The sequence below is a fragment of the Myotis daubentonii genome, chromosome 1 (assembly GCF_963259705.1).
Source record: "Myotis daubentonii chromosome 1, mMyoDau2.1, whole genome shotgun sequence".
NCBI classification, from domain to species: domain Eukaryota; kingdom Metazoa; phylum Chordata; class Mammalia; order Chiroptera; family Vespertilionidae; genus Myotis; species Myotis daubentonii.
In genome coordinates this window covers 75418009-75431753 of record NC_081840.1, presented here as the reverse complement: position 1 = coordinate 75431753, position 13745 = coordinate 75418009, and the positions used below count along the sequence as shown (strand labels likewise).

General features: G+C 46.0%; 3 protein-coding genes across 4 annotated transcripts in view; all 3 read right to left on the bottom strand.

Annotated features, from left to right (window-relative positions):
- LOC132239625 (ribonuclease 4-like) overlaps positions 1-13745 on the bottom strand; it is a 337426-nt gene that overhangs the window by 247965 nt on the left and 75716 nt on the right. The gene's annotated exons all lie outside the window — the stretch shown is intronic.
- The window catches only part of LOC132239682 (angiogenin-like), a 97882-nt gene that overhangs the window by 8428 nt on the left and 75709 nt on the right, over positions 1-13745 (bottom strand). The window lies entirely within an intron of this gene.
- The window catches only part of LOC132239617 (ribonuclease 4-like), a 192076-nt gene that overhangs the window by 102644 nt on the left and 75687 nt on the right, over positions 1-13745 (bottom strand). The gene's annotated exons all lie outside the window — the stretch shown is intronic.

The window sequence follows — 13745 nt, the reverse complement described above, 5'->3', positions numbered from 1 at the left end:
CAGAGACAGAAAGTGACTACAAGTCTTGGAGGAGGGAGAAGTTGGAGAGGGGAGAGGAGGATTAGGTATTGCTGAAGTATCTAAAAGATGGCACTGATATTTTTGTTTTTAATTTTTTTCTTGGAAAAATATTTGCAATGATTTTTAAGGACACAGTAAAAGATGAAATTGAATGTATATCTCACACTTAATTTTGTTATTTTAAAGTAATATTTTATGTTCCTTAATATTTTAACAATTTAAAACTTCTATAGTACATATGTCTTCAATCCTTTTAATGTTTAAATAACAAGAATGTAATTGAATTGTTTGATTAAAGGAAATTCAGTCTTTCAGCAGATTACTTTCTCCAAGAATGTCAGGAAATGTCCAATGCTTATATAGTTTACTAGAGGCCCGATGCACAAAATTCATGCAAGGGGCTCGACCCTTGCAGCCACAGTGGCTTGCCTCAGCCCTCCCATCCCTGGCTTCATCCAAAAGGTCGTCCAGAAGGATTCCCAGTCTAATTAGCATATTACGCTTATCCTATCTAATAAAAGAGAAACATGGTAATTAGCCGTAACTTCGCTACCCTTCCCATTGGCTAATCAGTGAGATATGCAAATTAACTGCCAACCAAGATGGCGGCTGGCAGCCAGGCAGCTGATGCGAACAGGGAGGCTTGCTTGCTCCAGTGATGGAGGAAGCCAGGTTCCCCGCCTGCCACTGACGGACTCTCAGCTGCTCTCTAAGAAACATTGTTACAAATATAGAAGCTACACAAAACCCCAGAAACCTGCTTTCAGTCAGAGCTGCAGTCGCAACAAAGTTTCAAATACAGAAAGTAAACAAAGCCCAGAAACCTGCTTTCAGCAGCCAAGGTCTCAGAGCTGGAGCCAAGCCTTAGAGCTAAAGATGGCTCTCAGCTCCAGTGACAGCCATAAAAGGTAAATAAATCCCAGAATAAAAAAGAAAAAAGAAATAAAAGAGAGGTTGGGGGCTTCAGTCACTCACCAGCCTGAAAACGGCCCTCAGCCCCTCACCCAGACTGGCCAGGCACCCCAGTGGGGACCCCCACCCTGAAGGGTGTGTGACCAGCTGCAAACAGCCATCATCCCCTCACCCAGACTGGCCAGGCACCCAAGAGGGACCCCCACCCTGATCCAGGACACCCTTCAGGGCAAACCAGCTGGCCCCCACCCGTGCACCAGGCCTCTATCCTATATAGTAAAAGGATAATATGCCTCCCAGCACTGAGATCAGCGGAGCCGCAAGGCCTCCCAGCCTGCGATCAGCAGAGCTGCAAGGACTCCCAGCACTGGGATCAACGGAGCTGCAAGGCATCCCAGCCTGGGATCAGTGGAGCAGCGAGGCCTCCCAGCCTGGGATCAGCTGAGCAGCGAGGCCTCACTGCCCCAGTGTCAAGCGGAGCCGAGAGGCCTCCCAGCACTGGGATCAGCTGTGCAGCAAGGCCTCCTGGCCCCTGGAGCAGCATGACGGGGCAGCGCCCAAACCCCCTGATTGCCCTGCGGCTCTGTGTGTGACAGGGGGTGGGGTCGCAACCCCCTGATCAAACCTGCTCTGTGTGTGACAGGGTGTGGCGCCCCAACCCCCCCATGGGCCCTGCTCTGTGTGTGACGGGGTGGAGCCACAACCTCCCCATCGGCCCTGCCTTGAGTGTGACAGAGGGTGGCACCCCAACCCTCCAATCGGCCCTACCCTGAGTGTGACTTAGGGTGGCATCACAACTTCCTGATCCGCCCTGCTCTGTGCATGGCAGGGGGGAACTCCCCAACCCCCTGATCTGCCCTGCTCTGTGGGTGACAGGGGGGAGCGCCCCAACCCCCTGATCTGCCCTGTTCTGTGGGTGATGGGGGGAGCTCCCCAACCCCCTTATTGGCCCTGCTCTGTGGGTGACAGGGTATGGAGCCCCAACCCCCCTGATGGGCCCTGCTCTGTGGGTGACAGGGGGCAGCACCCCAACCCCCTGATCGGCTGGCTCTGTATGTGACAGGGGTGATGCCACAACCCCCTGATCTGCCCTGCTCTGTGCATGACAGGGGGTGGCGCTGCAACCTCCCCATCGACCCTGCCTTGAGTGTGGCAGGGGGTGGCACCCCAACCCCCCAATCGGCCCTACCCTGAGCATGACTGAGAGTGGCATCGCAACCTCCTGATCCACCCTGCTTTGTGCATGACAGGGGGCGGCGTCCCAACTCCCAAATCGGCCCTGCCCTGAGCCCGACCAGGGGCTGTGGGGCAGGCACCTAGGGATTGGGCCTGCCCTCTGCCACCTGGGAGCAGGCCTAAGCCAGCAGGTTGTTATCTCACGAGGGGTCCCAGACTGTGAGAGGGCACAAGTGGGGCTGAGGGATACCTCCCCCCACCCACCAGTGCACAAATTTTTGTGCACTGGGCCTCTAGTCTACTTATATAAAAACCACGGATGGTGTTCGTCACATACAGAGGAACAGCCAGGGACCGAGCGGAAGGAAGTCAGTCCTACAGAGGTTGTCTTGGCAACAGCTGTGCCCTCCCCAAAGCTGTTTCCAGGAGCTATTTCCTGTAAGGGCGGAGTTTGAGGCAGGAACCCGCCCTGGGAGCATGGAGGCATATCTTTCTAAACTTTAGAATCTCAAGTGTGCCACGCCAGCATGGGTTGAACCTGAGTGGGGCGGCTGAAAGGCTTAGAAAAGACAGACAAGGGAATGAAAGCCGGGTCTCGGTGGGACACTGCTTCTCTGAGAGACAGCGACCATGCCCACAGCCATGCGTTTAGTTTATAGCAGATGCTATGAGGCAAAGTAAGGGTGTGACCAAGATGTTTACAAACATTCTCCTGGGTTTCAATCCTACTCAACTACATGCACCTGAATTCTATCCAGCCCACATCACTCTGGCACGTGGGGCCACGCGTTCAGACCATAGGTTCAAGCTTACAACTACAGCTGTTGGCTATAATTGTGCTGGGAGGGCCCTGCCCTCCAAGCTGGGACTTGCACGTGGCAATGAGAGGACTGTGCCCTCTCATCAGTCCAAGGCTTGAACCTGTCCAAAACACTGTAGCGGCTCCCCACAATAAAGTTTTAATTCTGTTTCATTGTTCCTAATGTTGTGACCCCATCCCAGAACAAAGAAACAAAGGAAAATTTCCCCATTGAATTTCTGAATAGTATTACTCCTTCGGGAATGCCGTGTCATAAATTAAAATTGAAAGTGGGTGCAATCATCATGCTATTGAGAAATCTCAATAGTAAATGGGGTCTTAGTAATGGTACCATATTTATTATCAAAAGATTATGACCTAACATTATCAAAGTTGAAGTATTAACAGGATCTGCAGAGGGAGAGGCTGTTCTGATTCCAAGAATTAATTTGTCCCCATCTGACACTGGCCTCCCATTTAAATTGATTCAATGACGGTTTCTTGTGATGCCAGCATTTGTGATGACTATTAATAAATCACAAGGACAAACTCTAGACAGAGTAGGCATGTTCCTACCTGAACCCGTTTTTGCACATGGTCAGTTATATGTTGCTTTCTCTCGAGTTGAAGAGCATGTGATGTTACAGTTAAAGTTCTAAGTACTTCATCACAAGGGAAATTAGTCAAGCACTCTGAAAGTGTTTTCACTCTTAATGTGGTATACAGGGAGATATTGGAATAAGTTTAATCGCTTCATCAGTCATTGTTTGCATCACTGTTGTTTTTATATCCTGTTTTTGTTGTTTTCATATCATGTTTTTGTCATTTTTATATCATGCCTCTGTTGTTGTTATATCCTTTTGTTACTGTTTATTTATTAATAAATTTATATATTATTTTCATATACATTTTACTAATTTCCTTTCATCTCTCACACTTCTATTATAGAGAAAGGGCAAATAACAATATTAAAATATCTCTGCTAATTAATTCCCTTTTTAAAAAATATATATTTTATTGATTTTTTACAGAGAGGAAGGGAGAGGGATAGAGAGTTAGAAACATCGATGAGAGAGAAACATCGATCAGCTGCCTCCTGCACACTCCCCACTGGGGTTGTGCCCGCAACCAAGGTGCATGCCCTTGACTGGAATCAAACCCAGGACCCTTGAGTCCGTAGGCCGATGCTCTATCCACTGAGTCAAACCAGTTAGGGCAATTAATTCCTTTTGAATGTGCATGAATTTCGTGCACCTGGCTACTAGTTATTATAGATAAAGGAGAGGCCCGGTGCACAAAATTCGTGCACAGAAGGGGGTTCCCACAGTTCACTTGCACCCACTCTAATTGGACACCCCTCTCACAACCTGGGACAGCTAGCTCCTAACCACTCAATTGCCTGCCTGCTTGATCATCTCTAACCTCTCTTCCTTCCTGCCTGATCACCCCTAACTGCCCTCACCTGCCAGCCTGATCAAGCCCCCAACTGCCCTCCAGATGGAAATACAGGCTATTTCCAACCTTATGTATTGAAACATTTATCTGTTAACTATGGGGTCAAGATATACTAGAGCAGATGGGAGTTTTAATAACAAGTCCCAATTCCATTGTGATGTCTCAAATGCTTACTCAAGGATTTCACCCCTAAGACAATGGTTCTCAAACTTCCTAATGGCGTGACCCTTTAATACAGTCCTCATGTTGTGGTGACCCCCAACCATAAAATTATTTTCGTTGCTACTTTATAACTGTAATTTTTCTACTGTTATGAATCGTAAATATCTGATATGCAGGATGTATTTAGGCAACCCCTGTGAAAGGGTCGTTCGACCCCCAAAGGGGTTGCAACCCACAGGATGAGAACTGCTGCCCTAAGAGGACTCAGAAAGAATCAGCAAGGGAGGCTTTTATCTATCCTAATGTCCACTCAAAATGGGAGGCATGGATTAGTTTACCAGAATTTTCAACAGGGGCCTTGATTGTCTCTCCGACCCAGTGTACAGCAGCTAAAATTGCCTGGCTTGCAGATACCCATCTCTGGGTTGATTTATAGCCCCTATTAGGAGAGAAGTTAAAAGCTGCACAAGAATTGGTTCAAGTACAGCTTGAGGCAGGTCATATTGAACCCACTCACAGTCCATGGAACACGCCCATATTTGTAATAAAGAAAAAGTATGGTAAATGGAGACTATTGCAATATCTAAGGGCAATTAATAAAACCATGGAGATTATGAGGCCCCTTAAGTTGGGGTTACCATCCCCAACAGGTATCCCATTGAAATATCATTTATTGGTATTAGATCTTAAGGACCGTTTTTTGTTTGTTTGTTTGTTTGTTGTTTGTTTTGTTTTGTTTTTACTATTCTTCTCCATCCTGAGGATTGCAAAAGATTTGCATTTAGTGTCCCTGCAATAAATTTTAAGGAGCCCATAAAGAGGTATCAATGAAAAGTATTGCCTCAGGGCATGGCCAATAGTCCTACCTTATGTCAGGATTTTGTGGCTGCATCCATATATCCTATAAGGAAAAAATATCCCACGGCTTATATTACATTTCCTTTTTCTTATCTTGGCAGCATCATTGAGGGAAAAACAATAAAACCTCAGAAAATTCAAATTCAGACTGACACTTTACTTACATTAAATGACTTCCAAAAATTATTAGGAGATATTAACTGGGTTCGACCTGCTTTAAAATTAACCACTGCTGACTTAAGCCCTTTATTTCATATACTCAGGGGAGATTCATCTCCGTCATCCCCACGCTGCTTGACAGAGGAAGCCAAGACAGTCTCACATAAAGTTGAGGATGCCTTAACTTCAGCACAACTTACTAGAATTGATTACTCCCTTCCTTTACAGGTTTTAATTTTCTCTACTACACATACACCCACTGGGGTCATTTGGCAAGCTCTTGGACTTGTTGAATGGCTATGGCTATATTTAGCTCATTCTCCAACTAAGGTATTAACTCCTTTCCATGATTCCCAGTTAATAGCTCAAGCCCGCCTTCGAACAGGCCAGTTAGTGGGCCGAGACCCTAACCTTATTGCAGTGCCATTTACAGCTATACAGCAAGACTGGCTCTAGAAACAATCAACAAATTGGCAAATTGCACTTGCTAATTTCTCCGGACAGGTTGTAACCATTATCCAGCAAATAAGGTTTTACAATTTCTCTCAGTTATTACCTTTACCTTCCCAAAGATAGTGAAGTCAAAACCTATACCTCAGGCATTAACCATTTTTACAAATGGATCCAGTTCTGGAAAGCCTGGATACTACTGCAGCAGAGGTGCAAAGGTTCCTTCAAACCTCTTATATTTCAGCACAATGGGTAGAAATACAAGCTCTTATTTATGCCTTGACAGATTTTGCTATGGAGCCCATTAACCTATATAGTGATAGTGCCTATGTGGTAAGTATGGCCAAAATTATTGAAACGGCTACTATAGGGCACACTAATTCGGAGGAACTCTTTCATTTATCTTTCAACCTTCAAAAAGTCATTAGAGAACGACAATTTCCCTGCTTTATTGGTCATATCCAATCTCACTCAGGTCTCCCTGGTCCGTTAGCTATAGGCAATGATGCTATTGATCACCTCCTTGCTCTATAATGCAAGAGGCTACCCCATTTTCTCTTGCCCAGTCCATGCTTTGCATCATCAAAATGCTGCTGCCTTGCGCAAACAATTTTGTATCTCTCCAGAGCAAGCTCGTCAAATTGTTAGGCAGAGCTCTCAGTGTGTAATTCATTGCCCTGTGTAATCATTGGGGGTTAATCCTAGGGGTCTTAAACCTAATCAAATCTGGCAAATGGATATCACCCATGTACTAGAATTTGGTAAGCACAGACGGGTACATGTTAATATAGATACCTACTCTCGCTTTATCTTTGCGACTCCCCAAACAGGGGAAAGTGCCAAGCATGTCATTAATCATTGCTTAGCCACCTTTGCGGTACTAGGTCCTCCCTTAGAGCTAAAGACAGACAATGGACCCGCATATGCTAGCTCTTCTTTTCAGCATTTCTGTCAGCAATATCAAATTTGTCATAAACCTGGTATCCCTTACAACCCTCAAGGTCAAGCAATAGTGGAAAGAACCAATCATACACTTAAAATGCAATTACTAAAACAAAAAGGGGGAGATGAATATTATGTGTCACCTCAAAACAAACTCAGTCATGCTCTTTATACTTTACATTTTTTGAATTGTGATGCAGAGGGTCGTACAGCAGCCGAAAGGCATTGGGCCTCCTATACAACAGCCTCCACGGGTTTAGCCCGATGGAAAGATGCACAATCTGGACAATGGCTTGGGCCAGATCCAGTAATGATGTGTGGCAGAGGTTGTGTTTGTATCTTTCCAGAAGGAGCAGCACAGCCAATTTGGGTGCCAGGGTGTTACCTGTGTCACCACAATAGACCCAAAGAAGCTCCTTGTCCTTTAGCTCAAAAGACTGAGAGTTGCCCCGATGACAGCAATACAGAAAAGGAAGATGACGAAGGCTACACAAGGGACCGAGGTGCCAACATGGGGTCAGCTGAAGAAGTTAACAACTGAGGCCCAGCAGATGGTAGAAAAACAAGATGTGGAAGCTATGCCCTCAATCATGTTTCTGGCTATGTTAGCTGCCAGTCTTCTGCAAAGTCTTGTGAAGCCAAGTCCGAGGACTCTGAGTAAATCAGTAAAAGAAACTTTCATTTAGTAGAAACTCACTTATTGCTGTTTTGCATTGGCATTGTTTTGTTACTCTTACTAGTTTTAAAAATGTTAACACATTGGCATTGTTTTGTTAATATCCAGAGCTTTGTAGTTTGGGTTTTGCATTGGCATTGTTTTGTTATTGTTTTAATAGCAAGAGTTTTGTTTTTGATGTTTAAATTTTACTTTCATTATAGTAGCTTAAAAATAAAAAGGGGAGAGATGTACGGAAACTGATATAGGGTTAAGCCTCAGACTGACCTGTTGGCAAAGCCACAAACAAGTCCCAGCTTAGAGGGCACAGTCCTCTTAGCATAATTAGGCTTCACCTTATGATGCTCCCTAGATCCTTCCTAGGTAGCTAATGGGCTGTGGGAGGTGCAGCAAGTGCTGCCAAAACAAGTGAAACTCACAAGAACATTGTAACTATGGTGACCACTACCTTATTTACCTCTGGCTATAAAATAAAGGCTCAGCTTGCCTCTGGATCTCTCTCTGTGGTCTCAGCCAGGCACAGGAAGATCCACCTAGACCCAGCTTATTCTCTTTGTCCTTCATTTCTTCATCCTTTCACCGCCCTCACTCAGGCTTGTGAACCCTTGGCTGAGCTGACTTGGCCCAGAAAATCTCACTGGACTAGCAATGGCTAATTCTGACTAGGAAAGACCAGGCTCTTTTCAGCTGGGCCCCCATAAGCCCATGGTCAGAATGAAAATAGGGGGCAAGACTGTGGACTTTATGGTTTATACGGGAGCTGAGCACTCAGTACTCACACAGAAAGTAGTGCCTCTCTTGGGAAAGGAGGTCACCATTATCGGAGCTACTAGGGATCTGACCCGTAGACCATTCTGCTGCAATCACCAATGCCAACTTGGTGGTCATCAAGTAATTCATGAATTCCTGTACTTGCCAGACTGTCAAGTGCCTCTAATGCGTAGAGACCGTTTAGCCAAAATGGGGGCAGAAATCACTTTTGCTCCAGATGGCTTAGCAGAGCTTCCCCTAGGTGAGGAGACCTCCCAAATGATTCTGTCCTTAGCAATGCTGAGGGAAGAAGAATGGAGACTTTATAGCCCCCAGTCAAAGGCCTCACCATTAGAACCTGAATTAGAGGAAGAATTCCTGCTAGTTTGGGCAGAAGGGAATCCTCCAGACCTGGCTAAGGACCATGCCCTGATGCTAATCGACTAAAGCCTGGGGCACAGCCTGTTAAAATCCACCAATATCCAATTCCAAGGGAAGCATGCCTAGGAATCCAGGTCCACTTAGACTGGCTGCTCCAGACGGGACTTCTTAAACAATGCCGGTCTCGATGGAACATGCCTCTCTTGCCTGTCAAAAAGCCTGGGACTAATGACTACCACTTAGTGCAGGACCTGCGGGCTGTTAATGAACCTGTTATAACCCTGCCTTCAATTCTGCCAAATCCCTACACTCTTCTGGGACTCATCCCATCAGAGGTGGAATGCTTTACATGCCTAGATATGAAAGATACATTTATTTGCCTTCAGTTGGCACCCTCCCGCCAGTCCCTTTTCGCCTTTGAATGGGAAATCCCAACTATGGGGGCCAACGAACAGTACACCTGGACCAGACTGCCAAAAGGGTTCAAGAACTCCTCTACTCTTTTCAGTGGAGCACTAGCATCTGAACTGTCTAGGTTCCCAGGACAGGACTTGGGTTGTGTTATACTCCAATATGTAGACGGCCTCCTACTGGCTAGCTCCACATGAGCTCAGTGCTGGAAGGAATGTGAGCCCTTCTGTAACTATTAACTGAAACAGGTTATCGGGTGTCCAAGAAAAAGGCAAAGATTTCTCAGAAAGAAGTCAAGTGTCTAGGCTTCAGAATCACCCAAGGGAAACACAGGCTAGGGACTGAAAGAAAGCAGGCAGTATGTGCCATCCCAGTCCCTTGCACTCAGTGGCAGATTCAGGAATTCCTGGGAGCAGCAGGGTTCTGTCGGATTTGGATCCCAAGGTTTTCAAACCTAGCCAAGCCTCTCTATGAGCTTTAAAAGCAGAAGAGAAGGCACCAATCGACTGGGGTCCTAGGCAGGAGAAAGCATTCATCACCATAAAGGCAAACCTCACTGCGGCCCCAGCACTTGGGCTACCAGATGTGACCCGAGACTTTAATCTTTTTGTTCACGAGAATAGCGGGGTAGTCCTAAGAGTTCTAACCCAGGAGTTTGGACCCTGGCAAAGACCAGAAGCCTATCTCTCCAAGCATATTGACCCGGTTGCCTCCCGGTGGCCCCCATGTCTCAGGGCCCTTGCAGCCACAGCATTATTAGTCAAAGAAGCGGATAAGCTTACCTTGGAACAAAATTTAAATGTAAAAGTACCTCATGCTGTTGTTACCCTGATGGAAGCAAGGGGGCAGCACTGGCTGACTCATGCTCAAATGACTCAGTATCAAGGGCTCTTATGTGCAAATCCACGGGCACAATTAAAAGCAGTGAGAACTCTTAATCCTGTCACCTTTCTACCCATTGCTGAGGGGGCACCTGAGCATGATTGCCTGGAAGTCCTAGAGGAGGTTCACTCCAGCCGACCCGATCTAACAGACAAACCCCTGCAATATCTGGATTTAGTATTTTTCATAGATGGCAGTAGCTTCTTAGATGAAGGAAAAAGATGAGTTGGATATGCAGTGGCATTTAACTTTGAGACAATTGAGGCATAGGCCCTGCCTGAAGGATGGTGAGTGCAAAGGGCAGAACTTTGGGACCTACCCAAAGCCCTAGAACTCAGTAAGGAAAAGCGTGCCAACATCTACACTGACTCAAGGTTTGCCTTGCTACCCTGCATATCCATGGGTCCATATATAAGTAAATGGGGATCCTGATGGCTGGAGGAAAAGGAATCAAAAATCAGAATGAGATTTTAAAGTTACTAGAAGCAGTCTGGGAGCCCAAGGAAATAGCCATCATCCATTGAAAAGGTCCCCAGAAAGGGAAAGACTCAGTGTCAGAAGGAAACCAATGCTCTGATGCCTCAGCCAAGCTGGCTGCTAAAGAACAAGTAGCATCGTCGTGGATCATGTTGGCCCCCGAATTAGCTGAACCTCTAAAATACACTCCTCAGGAAGAGGAATGGGCTCAACAAGAAGGGGGCAAGAGAATGAAGGAAGGCTGGTAGATACTCCCAGATCATAGGGTCTAAGTCCCAGAACAGTTATCCCATAAGGTATCTTCCAGCAGCATAAACTCACTCATTTAGGGAAGACTGCCCTAGAAGCTTTGTTAGGCAGATACTACCTAATTGCCTATCTTCCCTCATTGTGTGCCTCAGTCTATTAGCGTTGCCGCCTTCATGCAAAGAACAATGCCAAACAGGGTCCTGTAGGACCGATAGGAGTTCAGCACTGTGGGCAAGCTCCCTTTGAGGACTTAGAAGTAGATTTTACAGAAATAGGGCCTAGTAGAGGAAACAAATACCTATTAGTCTTTGTTTGCACCTTTTCAGGATGGGCCAAGGAATATCCCACTTGTACAGAAAAGGCAAGAGGAGTCACTGAGGCATTGCTGAAGGATGTAATTCCACGGTATGGAATGCCTCTGACCATAGGGTCCAATAATGACCCAGACTTTGTAGCAGAAATAGTACAACAGGTAGCTTAAGGCTTTAGGAATTAAATGGAACCTACATACAGCTTACAGGCCTCAGAGTTTAGGGAAAGTAAAGTGCATGAACAGGACTCTCAAGCAGGCTAGGGCTAAACTATGCCAAGAGGCAACCTTAACCTGGACAGATATCTTGCCTCTTGTACTCCTGTGGGTACACTGTGCCCCGCGGGCCAGGGGAGGTTTCTCTCCCTTAGAAATGTTATACGGTAGGCCCCCTCCCTTAACTCGGCCAAAGGAAGATTTGGGGGAAATAGGGAACTTGGAAATCTATACGTAACTACAAGGACTTGGAAAAACTGTCTTTGAGGTCCACAGGTGGGTTAGCCATACATCCTTATACACCTGGATACCAGGTTTGAGTAAAGAATTGGAAAAAGGAACCCCTCAAGCCTACCTGAAAGTGACCCTATCCAGTCATATTAACCACACCTACAGCTCTCAAAGTTGCAATATTTAGCACTTGGATCCACCATTGGCAAGTGAAGGAAGCTCATCAACCAAGGAGTGATCGATCAGTCCAAGTGGAAGGTGACGCCTGATATTGCGAATCCCCTCCAGCTGATCCTCAGCAAGGAAATGAAGGCCTCATCATGAATTGTTGGACTATACCTTGCCAAGCCTGCCTGGGCTATATCTGCCATGCAGGAATAGTCATAATACTACTCTTTGTCCTAGAGGTTCACTGCTGTGGACCCCTACTGAGCAAGAATAGAGGGAATAACATGCTCCCACTAATAATATTAGCTAGCACTTACTTGCCTCCCTTGGGGGCCACTACCACATGTCCTTGCTTAGAAATGTGCTACCCAAATATGCTAGACTGGGTAGTCTATAGGAAGACCCAATCAAGCCAGATTTTTGTTAGCTATCCTTATCAGCCTGTGGCATGTTATGACTCTGCTACTGAATGCACATGCAGAGGGGGGGATTTATTGGATGTAAAGAATTAAGCCCAGACAAAAATGGGCAGTATGCTTCTGTCAAGGAAAGCCAGACTCAATAACTTGCTGGACTTGCTGCACCTATGTTGGCTACTCTGATGGGCGAGGTGGAGGGGGAGTCCAGGACCAAGCTAGGAGGCAGATATTAAAAAGACTCTAAGGCAGCTGCTTGAACATAATGCACCCAGATTACCTAAGCTGAGGACTCAGCCGCAGAAATGATATGATCTAGAGTCCAGGGGTGGGCAAACTTTTTGACTCGAGGGCCACAATGGGTTCTTAAACTGGACCGGAGGGCCAGAACAAAAGCATGGATGGAGTGTTTGTGTGAACTAATATAAATTCAAAGTAAACATCATTACATAAAAGGGTACGGTCTTTTTTTTTTTTTTAGTTTTATTCATTTCAAAAGGGCCGGATCCGGCCCGTGGGCCGTAGTTTGCCCACGGCTGACTAGATCCATGGCTTTATCAGCTCCTCAATTCAACCCACCACCTCCTCAATATTACCAACCCTTATTTGGCTCAGGACTGCTGGCTTTGCCTCCCCCCCGGGACCACTCCTATTAATGGCTACTCCAGTAAACATAACTAAACCAGGGAACTTAATGGAAGAAATAATAATAGGACCTGTCACGGCCAATGTGCAGTTAACTAATGTTGCCCCTATTTGCTTCAACAGTACCCAGGGCCAACATCCAACAGGTCACCTCCCAGATGAGCTATGCAACTCCACTCTTAAGGCTGAAGACACCACCAACCTCTGGTGCCCACCTGCAGGAACATTCTACATGTGTGGGACCACTGTTTATCTGTGCCTTCCTGCAAACTGGACGGGAGTGTGCACTCCTGCCTATCTAACCTCAGATATATCTATTAAACCCAACAACCAATTCCTTGAGACCCCTTTTAAAGCAGTAATTAGATATAAGAAGGCTCTGAAAGTAATCCTTCTTCTAATAGTGCTAGAAATTGTGGGTAGCATAGGAGCCTGCATAGGGGGAATAGCTCACTCTGTCTCCTCTTATCAAGTTTTGATCCAAGAATTTTCAGAAGACATAGAGAGAGTAACTGAGACTCTAATTGCCTTACAGGATCAAGTTAATTCCTTAGCCACAGTAGTACTACAGAATAGAAGGGGATTAGACTTACTAACAGCAGAGAAAGGTGGAATCTGCCTCTTCTTAGGAGAAGAGTGCTGCTTTTATGCCAACCAGTCCGGCATTGTAAGGGAGAAGGAAAAATATCTAACTGAACGAGCAACAAAAAGAAGACAGGAGCTATCTGAGTCCTCGGGCTGTTTTGGGGAGGGAGGTCTGGAAATGGCTTCTTCCATTGGCAAGACCACTTTTAATGCTACTCATAGCCATAACATTAGGACCATGTCTTCTAAATTTCTTAACTCACTTTATCTCATCTCTCATATATGCCTTTAAACTTCAGATGGTCCTACAATCCAGAAGAATTCCCTAAAAACCCGTCTGAGAGGAAGAAACGGGATGCTAACCCCTTGGTCATTGGCCCTTATCAGCAGAAAGAAGCAAAGAGCGGTCATCGT